The sequence below is a fragment of the Tupaia chinensis genome, unplaced genomic scaffold, assembly GCF_000334495.1.
Source record: "Tupaia chinensis unplaced genomic scaffold, TupChi_1.0 Scaffold000316_1, whole genome shotgun sequence".
Lineage (NCBI taxonomy): Eukaryota > Metazoa > Chordata > Mammalia > Scandentia > Tupaiidae > Tupaia > Tupaia belangeri.
Window position 1 is genome coordinate 8,106,566 of NW_006159809.1, and position 13,139 is coordinate 8,119,704.

General features: G+C 43.5%; 1 long non-coding RNA gene across 15 annotated transcripts in view; it reads left to right on the top strand.

Annotated features, from left to right (window-relative positions):
- LOC102500575 (uncharacterized) overlaps positions 1 to 9,556 on the top strand; it is a 47,361-nt gene extending 37,805 nt beyond the window's left edge. For all 15 annotated transcript variants that reach the window (XR_003549837.1, XR_003549834.1, XR_003549836.1 and 12 more), the window contains 2 exons: positions 2,786 to 2,888; positions 9,212 to 9,556. This is a non-coding gene — a long non-coding RNA (uncharacterized LOC102500575). The remainder of the gene's footprint in view (positions 1 to 2,785; positions 2,889 to 9,211) is intronic.
- Positions 9,557 to 13,139: the final 3,583 nt, after the last annotated feature.

Here is a 13,139-nt window from a genome sequence, read left to right on the forward strand (position 1 = left end):
GTACATGCGCTTGCCAGAAAGACAGAGAGAGACAGAAAGCGAGAAATCACCCCCCAGGAGGGATGGCCACGCTGCAATCCCTTTTCCTCCATTCTCCTCTCAGGATCTTGGGCACGCATGCACACGCGCCTGGCGTAAGTTAAACCGCCGGGTCCAGGACTCGAACCGCGGTCGACTACATGGGAGCCCAATGACATAGCCATTATGTTTACTGCTGGTCCCTATTCTCAAATATTTAATCCATCTACTAGGTTATTGGGAAAGTCATAACATATTTTTCTATGCAAAATTGCTCATGACTTTCCCAACGACCTAGTATTATGAATGGGGCCTCCTCTGACCATTTCCCGTTCTAACAGTCTCTCTTCCTTCCCTGTTTCCCTTTCCTCTATTTTTCCTTACGGCATATAGTCCACTTGATACACTACATACTTTTCTTATTTGTTTGTTGTCTAACTCTCTCCATTAGAATATAAATCCCATGCGGCCAGCCGAGTGTGGTGATTGAGGTGGCTGGATCCCACATGGCTGACTGCATGTCTCAAGTCCTGGAACTGATGACTTGAAAAACATGCTGGGGATGTGTGCGTGCCCAGAATGCTGAGAGGAGAAAGAAAGGAGAGGGGATTGTAGCATGGTCATTCCTCCTGGATGATGCTTTTTCACCTTCTCCATCTCTCTCTCTAGTGAGCACGCATACTAGCAAATTAAAAAAGAAAAAGAGAAAAGAATGTAAACACCATAAAGACAGGGATTTTTGTCTTTCTAAAATATTTATTTATTTAGATTTTTTCTTTTTTTGCTGTAGGGCACATACACTCACTAGAAAGAGACAGAGGGACAAAGAAAGTGAGAAATCACCCCCCAGTGGGGATGGCCACTGCCACAATCCCTTCTTCTCTATTCTCCTCTCAGGAAAACATGTACCTGGTATGTTTTTCAGGCCACCAGATCTGGAACTTGAACCACAAAGTTGGCCATGTGAGATCCAGTGCCTTAACCTCAGTAGCACTTGCTGCCACCCTCCTCCCCGCCACCTTTTTTTGGGAAATTTTTGCTGTAGGGTGCTTGCCTCAGAGACAGAGACAGACAGAGACAGATAGAAAGCCAAAAAATCACCCTCTAGGGGAGATGGCCACACTGCAATCCCTTCTCCTCCATCCTCTTCTCCCGGTGTGAGTTTGAAGCCACTGGGTCTGGGACTCGAAACACAATCAGCCATGTGGGAGTCCAGCAATGTAACCATTACACACCATTTGCTGGTCCCCAACCCCGTTTTTAAATTTACCATAGGGCTCATGCATTGCTAGGAGAGAGACAGAAAGGGAGAAAGAATAAGTGAGAAAACACCTGCCAGGGAACATGACCACCTGCAATTCCTTCTCCTCCACCTTTCTCTCAGGATTTTGGGCATACATGCACATGTGCCAGGCATGTTTTTCAAACCCGTAGGTCCAGGACTTGTACTGCACAGTTGGCCATGTAAAATCCAGTCTCCTTAACTACTGCACTACTGGCTGGCTTGGTTTATTCTGTTTTTTTCTTTTTTTATCCACTGCTTAATGTCCAGTGTTTAGAATAGTTCCTGGTGCACAGTTGAGACTCAATATTTGTTGAGTGAATGAATTTGTTGGAATTTGGTGTATCTATTGGGTTGTGTGCAGCATTATGGACATGATGAACATTCTGTGGGGACTAGCAGTTGGTGTAATGATGAATATTCTGTGATAAATATCTTGTTGTATGCATCTTTGCATACTTATCTACTGTTTATCTACTTAAGATAAATTTCTAAGAAATAGAGTTAAAAGATACATACTTTTTTTTAGGTTTTTGCCACAGTGCATGTACACTTGCCAGAGAAAGACAGAAGAAAAGCAGGAAATTACCCACATGGGGGGTGCCCACACTGCAGTCTCTTCTCCATTTTTCTCTCGGGGTTTTGGGCATGAACATACAGATGCCCAGCATGATTTTCTTTTCTTTTCCTTTTTTTTAAAAATTATTTTATTTAATTTTATTTATTCTTTCATTTATTTTAATTTGACCAGAGAGAGAAACACAGAGAGCATGAGAGAGGGAAAGTGAGAAAGCAAGCCACCAGGTCCAGGACTCGAACCATAGTCGGCCATGTGGGAGTCTCCAGTGCCTTAACCATCATGCTACCTGCTGGTCCCCAAACCAGCATGATTTTCAATGCTCCGGGTTTGAGACTGGAAATGTGTTCAGCCATGTGGGAGTCTAGCACTTAACCACCATGCCACCTATTAGCCCCAAAAGACATATAAATTTAAAGTGTCAATTCATGGAGCCAAGTTACCCTTTTAAAAATGTTTGTTTGTTTAATTATTTATTATTTTAATTCACCAGAGAGAGAGAGAGGGAAAGTGAGAAAGCGAACTCCACTCAGCCGTGGAGTCTAGTGCCTTCACTGCCACACCATCTGATGGCCTCTCTCCATGATTTTTTTTTTTTTTTGAGAGGTTTTCGCTATAGGGTGCCTGCGCTCGCCAGACAGACAGAGAGAGACAGAGAGACAGAAAGCAGAAATCACCCCCCAGGGGGGATGGTCATGCTGCAATCCCTTCTCCTCCATTCTCCTCTCGGGATTTTAGGCACGCACGCACATGCGCCTGGCGTGAGTTTTAAGCCACCGGGTCCGGGACGCGAACCGCGATTGACTACGTGGGAGTCCAGCAACATAGCCATTACTCTAACTGCTGGTTCCCTCTCCACGGTTTTAATAGCACTGAGTGTTGTGTTTTTCATCTTCCCTGTCTGACAGTTGGGACATGGCCTTGTAACACCGTGGTTAAGAATATGTCTCTAGACACAGCCTTTTGGGGCCTGAATTCTCACTCAGTCATTTACTATCCGTGTGACTTTTGGTAAGTTATTTACCTTCTCTGTTCCTAAGTTTCATCACTAGTAAGGTGGAGGAATGATAGCACTTATTTTGTGGGGTTATTATGGGAAATAAATAATTTAATCCAAGTAAAATGTTTAGAATAGTAACTAAGACATAGCACTCAGTAAATGTTTTAATTTGCATTTCTTTGAATATTAAAGGTTAAATGTCTTTTCAGATGTATTTTAGACATTTGTAATTTTTTCTTTGAATCACTTATTTATTCTTTGCACATTTTTCCAAAAATATTTTCGAATTAATTAGTGAGTTAACATGTCGATTATCATGTATAATGCAGAATTGTTCCCATTTTGTAATTTTTCAACTTGATTTCTGCAGATTTTTTTTGTCTCCAAGTTTTACATATTTAGGTAGTCAATTAGTATTTTCCCTTAGTTTTTTTTTTTTGGAGAGTTTTTTGCTATAGGGCATGTGTGCTTGCCAGAAAGACAGAGAGAGAGAGAGACAGACAGAATGCAAGAAAAATCATCCCCTGGGAGGATGGCCATGCAATCCCTTCTCCTCCATTCTCTTCTTGGGATTTTGGGAACACATGCGCCCAGTGTGAGTATAAACCACTGGGCCCAGGACTGGTCGACTGCATGGGAGTCCAGTGACATAGCCATTATGCCACCTGCTGGTCCCTCCCTTAGTTTTTTCTGCCCCTAGACTTATGTTTAGGAAAAAGTGTGCTTCCTTACCTCAAAATTATAAAATTAGTTACTAAAAATTGTCCTTTTATAGTATTGTGTGTGTTTAAATCTTTACATTTAATCTTTAAGTTAAAATCTTGAATCCATCTGGAATTATTTTAAAAGAATTATTTTCGGGCGCGTGTGCATGCGTGCCCAAGATCCCGAGAGGAGAATGGAGGAGAAGGGATTGCGGCGTGACCATCCCCCCTGGGGGGTGATTTCTCGCTTTCTGTCTCTATGTCTCTCTCTGTCTGTCTGGTGAGCACACGCGCCCTACAGTGAAAATCTCTCCAAAAAAAAAAAAAAAGAATTATTTTTATTTAACTTTATTTATTTTAATTTGACTAGAGAGAGACAGAGAGATAGAAAGCGAGGGAAAGTGAGAAAGCAAGCCACCAGGTCCAGGACTCGAACTGCTGTTGACCAAGTGGGAGTCCAGCACCCTTAACCACCATGCCAACTTCCAGCCCCTAATTTTAAAGTTTTTTTAAGGAGAGATTTTTACTATAGGATGAGTAGCACTTGCTGGAGAAACAGAGACAAAAAGTGAGAATCACCCACCAGGGGAATGGCCGTGCCGCAATCCCTTTTTCTCCGTTCTCTTAGGATCTTGGGCATGCACATACATGTGCCCAGTGTGTTTCAAATTGATTATCATCAGTTTGACCAGAGAGAGAAAGAGAGGAAAAGTGAGAAAGTAAGCCACCAGGTCTGGGACTTGAACCATGGTTGGCCATGTCGGAGTCCAGTGCCCCAACCACTACACCACTGGCTGGCCTCTGAAACCCACTTTTTGAAGAAGGATCAGGAGCAGATATCTTTAATCTGTTATCCCTTCCTTATTTTTTTTTAAGAGATTTTTACTATAGGGTACATATACTTGCAGAGAGACTATAAAGAGAGAAAAAGAGAGAAATCTCCCTGCTGCCATGCCACAATCCCTTCTTCTCCATTCTCCTCTTGGAATTTTTGGGCAGGCACACACATGTGCCAGGCATGAGTTTTAAACCACTGGGCCTGGGACTCAAACTGTCGTTGACTACATGGGAATCCAGCAATGTAACCATTACCCCCAAAAAGGGAGGGAAAGTGAAAAGTCAACCCCCACAAGGGGGAATGGCCACACTGAAATCCTTTCTCCTCCATTCTCCTTCAGGGATTTTGGGCATGCACGCAGAGGCGGCTAGTGTAGCTGAAGTCCTGTGGAGTTGGCTATGTGGGATCCAGTGCCTTAACCTCCATGCCACCTGCTGGCTCAGTAAAAATTACATTTAAATGTCTGCTAAATATATACAGGTCCATCAGAGTTTCCTTTCTTTCATTTTGTCCCTATAATGAGGCAAGGGCTTTTGTTTTTGTGTTTGCTTTTTTTTTTTTTTTTTTTTTTTTTTTTTTTGGTCATAGAACATGTGCACTTGCCAGAGAGAGAGAAGGAGAGACAATGAGAGGAAAAGTGAGAAATCACCTCTCAAGGGCAGTGGCCACACCACAGTCCCTTCTCCTCCATTCTCCTCTTGGGATTTTGGGCACACAAGCGTGGCATAATTTTCTTTTTTTCCCTTATAATTATTTATTTTTATTTATTTATTCATTCATTTATTTTAATTTGACCAGAGATAGACAATGAAAGAGAGAGAAAAAGTCAGAAAGCAAGCCACCAGGTCCGAGACTCAAACCATGGTAGACCACATGGGAGTGTCCAATGCCTTAACCATCAGGCCACCTGCTGGTCCCAACATGGCATAATTTTCAAGCCTCCAGATTAAGGACTCAAACCATGGTCATCCAGGTGGGAGTCCAGCACCCTTAAGCACCATGCCACCCACTGTTTACCCCTCTCCTAATTTGATAGTGCTTGTTCTTTTGTATATTACATCCATGGAAACTGTAAATCTCCATTTCAGAGAGTGGGTTTAATGTTTGGATACAGTCAAAAGTCATTTAGTTGCTAAACTGTGAAATGAACCTGCCATGTAAAGCAGTTTGGGATCCAGATTCACAATCTGAGTTTTAGGTGATGACGTTGTCGTCTCTCTGTTGTGTAGCTTCTTGTCTCACTCTGGAAGCTTTTCCAAAGTAGGTCTTAACTAGGGGACTGCTTTGAAGGGGTCATTATTCATTTGGAGGGATAAATTCTGTCTTCAAAAAGTGAGTGAATGGGACCAGCAGGTGGTGAGGTGATTGGGGTGCTGGACTCCCATATGGCCAACCATGGTTCAAGTCCCAGACCTTGAGACTTCCTTTCTGTCTCTTTCTTTCTCTCTCTCTGTCTGTCTCTGGTGAGTGCACGAGCTCTATAAGAGCAAAATAAAATAAATAAATAGATAAATTTTTAAAAGAAATGAAGTGACTGCAGCAGGTGTATGTTCTCCCTCTGTTCTGGGGTTATTGATAGGGTATTGATAAGGGATATGTTGAGTGGTAATAAGCCTATTTTTTTTTAAACTCTGCTCTCATCAGCTCTTTTTTGAACTTTTTTTCACCCAATTTCTTGCCTGTGACACAAGAGGGAGGATGATTCTTATATAACAGATCCCCCGCATACCCACTGGCATCTGCTACCTGCCAGAGATAATGAAGAAGGGTAGCTAACCTTTGCATAGTCTACTTTACGTGCCAGGCACAGCCCCGAGCACTTACAGAGACACGTGCCTTATGAGGCAGGTACTCTATACTGGGTTGATTAGTATGTCCCAAAATGCATGTGCACCCAGAACCTCTGAACGTGATCTTGTCTGGAAATGGGGTTCTGCAGATGTAATCAAATTAAGATGAAGCCCTACTGGTGGGTCCTAATCCAGTGACTAGTGTCCTTATAAGAATAGAGACACACACAGAGGGAAGATGGTCATGTTGAGATGGATGTGAAGATTGGAGTTACACTGCCACAGCTAGGGAATGGCTCCAGCACTCCAAGGATTACCAGCAAGCAGCAGAAGTTAGAAGAGGCAAGGACAAATTCTCCTGTAGGGTCTTCAGAGGGAGCATGACCCTGCTGACCCCTTGTTTCCAGACTTGTAGCCTCCAGAACAAGGAGAAAATAAATTTGTTGTTGTTGTTATTGTTTTTTTTTTCTGTATATTTCTTTATTTTAAATTTTTTTTATACATTCAATCACATTATTTAGCTTACAAAGTGAACATTTCAATAGTTTTTTTTTTTTCTTTTTTTTGGAGAGGTTTTTGCTATACGGCGCGTGTGCTCCCCAGACAGACAGAGACAGACAGAGAGATAGAAAGTGAGAAATCACCCCTCAGAGGGGATGGCCATGCCACAATCCCTTCTCCTCCATTCTCTTCTCGGGATCTTGGGCACGCATGCACACGCGCCCGACGTGAGTTTAAGCCACCAAGTCCGGGACTCGAACTGCGGTCAACTACGTGGGAGTCCAGCGACAGTCCAGCGACATAGCCATTATGCTAACTGCTGGTCCCGATAGTTGTTGTTTTTTGAGAGAGAGATTTTTGCTATAGGGGGCATGCATTTGCTGGATAGACAGACAGAAAGCGAGAACTCACCCCCATGGGGGATAGCCATGTTGCAATCTCTTCTCTTCCATTCTCCTCTTGGGATCTTGGGCATGCATGCACATGTGCCTGGCGTGAGTTTTAAGCCACCAGGTCCAGGACTCAAAGTGTGGTTGACTACATGGGAGTCCAGTGATATAACCATTATGCCATCTGCTGGTCCCAATTTCTGTTGTTTTATGCCACCCAGTCTGTGGTATTTGTTATGGGAGCCCTAGGAAACTAACACTCTTATTATCACTTCCATTTTCAGGTGAAGAAAACTGAGGCCCAAAGAGGTCAAATGTGTTAGATCTCTGTAGCCCCTGCTCTGCTGGCGGTGCACTGACTGTTACTCTGCTGTTGTATTGTTGGCACTTCATCTTCACCACAGCCATAGGCTGGCAGTGCCAGATCTACTGGAATAGCTCTTTTCTAACACATCAGGCTATCCTCATCCTTACCCACTTCACACTGTGAGGCAGAAACTCCTCTCGGGAGGTTACTCACTGTAGCCTGACCATTTCAGCAGGTCTCCTCTCCACTCCACCCTCCCATTCCTTCCCTGCTCTTTTACTTTTCCTTTCCATGCAGTGTCAGAGAAGTGTGGAGGCAAGATGTTGAGGGCGATCACCTAGCTTTTTCTAAGTGTCTTTATGCTCCCCACTTCTGGCCTGCTGTACCTTTAGAATTCTTGTTAGTAGACAACTGAAATCTTGTCTTTCTTTGGTGCTTCAGGGTCTCACATGTAGCTCACAGTCCACACTGAGTAAAGAAGGGGCAGCTTCATGGTGGCATTGACTATAAGGGCACTAGTCACCATGTTATTGATTAATTCAACCCACTACACTGGCTTTCTCCCTGCCAGAGGGAGTGAGGGCATGAAGGCCTTATCCAGACTAGCTCCTCTCCCTGAATACCTGCCTGCTAGCTCATGGGCTCTTCTGCTGGCATCTCATTGACGGCTGTGGAATCTTGTCTCTTTTCTAATATAGACCCTTGGTTTTGGATCCTGCTCTCATTTTCAGCCTCTTTCACTAGACTGAATTCCAGGAACATAGGAACCACATCTATTTTTTGTTTGCTGCTGTATCCCAGATCTAAGCAAAGGCCTGGCACTTACCTATTAAGAGATGTTTGTGGGACCAGCAGTTAGTGTAATGCTTTGTCGCTGGACTCCCATGTAGTCAACCGTGGTTCGAGTCCCAGACCTGGTGGCTTAAACTCACGCTGGGTGTGTGTGCGTACGTGCCCAAGATCCCAAGAAGAGAATGGAGGAGAAGGGATTGTGGCATGGCCATCCCCCCTGGGGGGTGATTTCTTGCTTTCTGTCTCTCTCTCTCTCTCTGTCTTTCTGGCAAGCGCACGCACCCTATAGCAAAAAAAACTCTCAAAAAAAAATGTTTGTTAAATGAAGGAATGAATATTGACTTGAGGTTTCTAACTGTGGTTTTCTCTGCTTTTTCCTGACATCAAGGATCAGATTAATAACTCGAAGAGTCCTGGAGCCAGGGCTGGCAGGTGGTGTGGTGGCTAAAGGTGCTAGATTCCCACATGGCTGACTGCAGTTCGAAAACTGGACCTGGCAGCTTGCTTTCTTGCTTTCCTTTTCTTTTTCTCTCTGTCTCTGTCTGGTCAAATTAAAACAAACAAACAAACAAACAAAAAACAAATGGAATTAAGTAAACAAATAATTATTTAAAAAAAAATAGGGGTCGGCAGGTGGTGTGGTGGTTAAGGGTGCTGGACTCCCACATGGCTGACCATGGTTCAAGTCCTGGACCTGGCAGCTTGCTTTCTCTCTCTCTCTCTCTCACTCTGTCCCTCTCTAGTCAGATTAAAAATAAATAAGTAAATGAAGTTAAATAAAATAATTCTTAAAAATAAAAAGAGTCCTGGGGCCACCAGATGGCATGGTGGTTAAGATACTGGACTCCCACAGAGCCGATGGCAGTTCAAGAACCAGACTGGCAGCTTGAAAATCATGCCAGGTGCATGTGTGTGCCCAGGGTCCTGAGAGGAGTATGGAGGAGAATGGATTGTGGTGTGGCCATCTCCTTGAAGGGCGATTTCTCACTTTCCCTTTCTTTGTTTCTCTCCAGTGAGTGCATACATCCTATGGCAAAAACCAAAAAAGAAGAAAAAAAGTCCTAAAAGATTATGATGTCTTTTAATCCTCAGTATGTGCAAGAACAGTATTAAATGCAAAGTCAGTATAAAGAAATCCAGCAAAGTATAAGGAATATGGAGGAAAATTCTGATTTTTACCATGGTGGCTATTTTGATAATATAAAATCTTTTAAAGTATTTGTTGTTGTCTCTTCTTTGCCAGTTCTCTAAGCACTTGATTTTAGGTAACCCTGCCTGGATCAACCCTCCTTCACCCTAGACTTAACATCAAGTTCCTCTAAGCACCACCTGCTGAATCTACCATCCATCCTTCCCTCCCCCACAGGGGTGTCTGATTCCTGAGATGCAGGCTGGGCTAGGGATCAAATAGAACATATGCAGTGTTGAAGAGTACCTCATAATGAGCACTGCCATGCTAAATTGTGATTTATAATCAGTATAGCACATTGTGGTAGAGGATTATACTTGGGCTGATTTTGGCTGTAATAATCTGCTTCTGTGATCCTGTATGTGGAAGGCCTAGAAATTTCTCTATGATTCTCCCCTTTGGATCATTGAGAAAGAAGATGCAGGTACATTCTGCCTCCTACATTAATCTGGGCCTTGCTGAAACTTCAGAGAAGAGGTATAATACTGGAAGTGGAGCCCAGGCCTCTCATAGACTGTTCCAAGGTTAGGACCATAGTCAGATCCCGTTACTTGATTCCAAAGAGTTTAAAATAGTATTGGAAACCTCCTAGGAAAAAAAGCACCACTGTAACTTCCTGACTAAGGAAGTGGTGTGTGTGGGCTAGGGCTGGAGGGGTAGCAAAGGCTCCCAGGTTCTATTCTGGACCTGTTATTTATTGAGCTGTGCTACTCAGCAATTTGAGCTGATGTTCTGTAGCTTTAGCATAGAGAGTAATAGAGGTGGTTGGCAGGGGAAGAGGCCAGCCCTTTGGACTTCTGTCCTCTAAGAGAATCTCACTATTCCAAGTCCTTTTCATTTGGATTTCCAAGGCCAACTCCCATATGACCAAATGCATGGTTTGAGTCTAAAATCTGGTGGCTTGAAAAACATGCTGGGGGAGACCAGCAGGTGGCATGGTGGTTAAAGCACTGAACTCCCACATGGCTGACCATGGTTCAAGTCCCAGACCTGGCGGCTTGTTTTCTCACTTTATCTGACTTTCTGGTGAGCACATGTGCCCTATAGCAAATTTAATAATAATAAATAAAAGGAATTCTTTTTAAAAAAGAAAAAGATACTGGGCGCATGTGTATGTGTGCCCAAAATCCCCAAAGGAGAAATGGAAGATAAGGGGTTGGAGTATGACTATACCCCATGGTGAGTATTTTCTCTCTCTTGCTTCCTCCCTCCCTCTGGTGACTGCGTGTGCCTTTTGGCACAATTAAAAAAAAAAGTTTCTCTTCACTTGACTCTCCCAAGTTTTGTTTAATTGGCTTTCTCCCCTCTTTTCCTCTTCTCCTTTTCCTCCTTTCTCCTTCCTTCCCTTCCCCTCCCCTCCCCTCTCTTCCCCTTCCCTCCTCTCTCTGTCCTTTTCTTTTTTGATAATTTATTTAAAAAAAATCTTGTTCATTTATTTATTTTTAATTTGATAAGGGAGGGAGGGAGGGAGAGAGAGAGAGAGAATGAGTGAGAAAGCAAGCTGCCAGGTCCAGGACTCGAACTACAGTCAGCCACTTGGGAGTCCAGTGCCCTTCACCACGTCATCTGCCAGCCCCTTCTTTTCTTAAAAGAGGCTTTCCCTATGCTGCCTAGGCTGGTCTTGAACTTGAGATCCTCCTTCCTCAGCCTCTTGAGTAGCTGGGATTATAGGCATGTACCACCAGCCATTTCAGCCTCCTTTTTAAAATGTAGAACCATCCCTGGAGAGTTGATACAGGAACCCAGCGATGATATTTACATTTCATCTCACTTGATTTCATGAAAATTGTTTTCTTTTTCACATTGTGATAAAGAAAACAGCTCTTGTAAGAGATGGGACTTGGACAGGGTTTAGGAAAGAAAGAAGATTAGTGTGGGCCCACACTTTGGCTTTGAACAGCCAGAGAAGTCTGAGGGTACCAGGTGCATAAACTACATGGAGAACAGAAACTCACTTTCACTGAGGACTGGGCATGTATTAGATGCTCTTTGTATATTTTCTTATTTAATTATAATACAAACCAATAAAGTCTCATTCCGTTTTTGCATATAGGCAAAACTTAAAGAAATTAAGGGTACACAGTAATAAAAGGCTGAACGAGGATTTATTTTTCCTCAGGTCTCTTCAGCTCCAAAACCCATTTTATTTTCACACGGCTTTTCTGTCTCTGGTGAAATTTAGGAAGAGGGGGTAGAGGAATAAGGAAAATAGGGAGATGCCATCATTTTCTCCCCAACAATTTTGCTTGTTGTGACATGTTTAGCCAGAGTGTTCTGTTTATAGAATACTAGGTTCTTTATATAGAAATGCTGCAATAACACATGTAGGCAAGATACCAATTGGCTGTAGGGAAGGATTTGAAAGAGCCTTTGTTCTTTACCTCTACTGGGTCTTCATTGCATTGTAGTCCATAAGCCATCAAAACACGGCTGGTAACTGGTTGACCTGCTTCTGTGGTGCTGTCCTATCATCCACACAAAGTCTTGATGGAGTAAGCTGTGATGAGGGCAGAGGTGAGGTCCTGGTGTGCCCTTACTGCAGGTACGGGGGCTGGTGACACCTGTTGTGTGACTATTACAGTGAATTATTACTGAGTAAACAAGAAGTGTCTCTCTTTTGCCTTTCTAAGGGAGACCAGATGGCAGTGGGTGCTGGCACAGAGCCAAGGGATCCTGGCCTCTGAGAGGAGACTGAGGGTGTCATGTGACAAAAAAAGAAAGGGGTCTTCTGTCAAGTGGTATAACTTTAAGGGTACCAAGACTGTGTCTTGCCTCTGAAAGACTTGCTCCAGCTGTTTGTTATTGCCTAGAATTTCACAGTTAAAACTTTTTTAAAGAATTATTTAATTGGGAACCAGCAGTTAGCATAATGGTTATGTCGCTGGACTCCCACATAGTCGACTGCGGTTCGCGTCCCTGACCCGGTGGCTTAAAACTCACGCCGGGCGCATGTGTGTGCGTGCCTAAGATCCCGAGAGGAGAATGGAGGAGAAGGGATTGCGGCGTGACCACCCCCCCTGGGGGGTGATTCCTCGCTTTCTGTCTCTCTGTCTCTCTCTGAATGTCTGGCGAGTGCACGCGCCCTATAGCAAAAATCTCTCCCCCCAAAAAAATATTTAACTGTTTGTTTATTTATTTATTTATTTATTTATTTATTTTAATGTGACCAGAGAGGGCCAGAGCAAGACAGAGAGAGGGAAAGTGAGAAAGCAAGCCACCAGGTCCAGGATTCAAACCATGGTTAGCCATGTGGGAGTCCGGTGCCCTTAACCACCATACCACCTGCTGGCCCCCACAGTTGAAATTTCTTTTTCTTGATTTAAATATTTTTTTCTAAGAATTATTTTTGTTTTATTTTAACTTCAGCTTTTGTTTATTTATTTTACCAGGGAGGGAGGGCCGCCAGGCCCGGAACTCAAACCATGGTTGGCCATGTGGGAGTCCAGCATCTTTAATCACCACACTACCTACTGGCCCCTTGATTTAAATCTTTAAAACCTTAACTAAAAATGAAGAGAATTCAGGAAAGGATTTGATTGTGAAACATCTTAATCATGTAAGTGGAAGTGTAAATGAATATATGAGGTTGATTTCTGAGAACTAAGGAAAGGATGGAGAAGATGAGACACTGTGCTCCTTCTTGTAGAGACAGGAAGGAGACACCAGTGTGTTAGAAATAAAGGCACAGGGGACCAGCCGGTGGTGTGGTGGTTAAGGCGCTGGACACTCCCACAAGGCCCCCCACGGCTCAA